Raw genomic sequence first — 650 nt, 5'->3', positions numbered from 1 at the left:
TGCTTCGAGTTGTGTATGGTCCGACGATATCCATGGACCATCGCATGAAGGGATACGGAGACGAGATTCCGCGGGTTGATGGATTGTCGGCGCGTGCCTTTGGCATTTTTCGCACTTCTGTGCGAACTTCTCGCAGTCTTTGATCATAGTCGGCCAGTAATAACCATGGCGTTTTATTTTTACGGTGAGAGATCTTCTGCTGGAGTGGTTCCCACATGATCCGGAATGAACCTCCTCCATTACTCTTCTTGCTTTTTCGCCTTCGGCGCAGGTCATGAGTGGGCCGGAGAATCTCTATTTGTAGATTTCTCCTTCAACCGTTACATATCGCGCGGCCTGGGTCTTGATTTTGCGGGCCGCCCATTTCTCAGTGGGAAGCGGTCCGTTGATTATGTCATGGTCGGATTGGCTCTAGCCATGGGCTGTTGCAGCCGTATTCCAACTGATCCATGTTTTCTTCTGGTGGGTCTTCGACTTCCTACGCATTTTTGATTTGTGCTCGAATCAGGTTGGCAACCACTGGTGGTCCGATGCTTGGGTGTTCGATGAACTCGACGGGGATTACTCGTCTTTTTCCTGAATCCGAACTTGATGCGAGTGCGGCCAAGGCATCCGCCTGAGTGTTTTCCGAGCGAGGAATCCTAGTGAGG

The sequence above is a fragment of the Brassica oleracea genome, chromosome C6 (assembly GCF_000695525.1).
Source record: "Brassica oleracea var. oleracea cultivar TO1000 chromosome C6, BOL, whole genome shotgun sequence".
NCBI classification, from domain to species: Eukaryota; Viridiplantae; Streptophyta; class Magnoliopsida; order Brassicales; family Brassicaceae; genus Brassica; species Brassica oleracea.
Note: the sequence above shows the minus strand (reverse complement) of the source record.